Source organism: Cynoglossus semilaevis, chromosome 10 (genome assembly GCF_000523025.1).
Source record: "Cynoglossus semilaevis isolate Cse_v1.0 chromosome 10, Cse_v1.0, whole genome shotgun sequence".
Lineage (NCBI taxonomy): Eukaryota > Metazoa > Chordata > Actinopteri > Pleuronectiformes > Cynoglossidae > Cynoglossus > Cynoglossus semilaevis.
Window position 1 is genome coordinate 4,276,075 of NC_024316.1, and position 603 is coordinate 4,276,677.

The following is a 603-nucleotide window of genomic DNA, read 5'->3' on the forward strand; positions in this document are numbered from 1 at the left end:
GTTTTGCACACATTAAGAATCAGTGTACAGTATTTGGGGTATTTTTGTATTAGAGCATGACAATTCCTGCAAACTTCTTAAATAAATGAGTCCATAAGGACTGTATTTGAATCACTGGTATTATGGACTGATGATTTTTTTAAATTTACTTTTATTTAACTAACAAAAAATGACATGCTAAATTACTATTTTATTTTATATATTTTAAATTTTCTAATTTTTTTTCAGAATGCTCTAATTTGATAAAAAAGATAATCATAATAATCTCAAAAGCAGTTTTAAAGAAGGCAACTGGACTCACCTTAAGTAAGTTGAAAACGTTTCGCCTCTCATCCAGCTTCATCTGTTCTGCAGACAAAAAACAATTTTGAAAAAAATGTTTTCCAAATATTTCCATCATAATTTTCAATATATGGCCAACAATGATGTGTTAAATTGAAGATTTTTTTTTTTTTAATTCTACAAAATACTTTGATTTGATGTCTTTTTGGACTTTTAAACACAAAATATTGTCTTGGCAGCATGTTTTAGGACCTAGTCTTGCATTTTAAGGCATTTCCGGGACTTTTTATTTCAATGCATTTTTTCACGATGGTAAGGCTA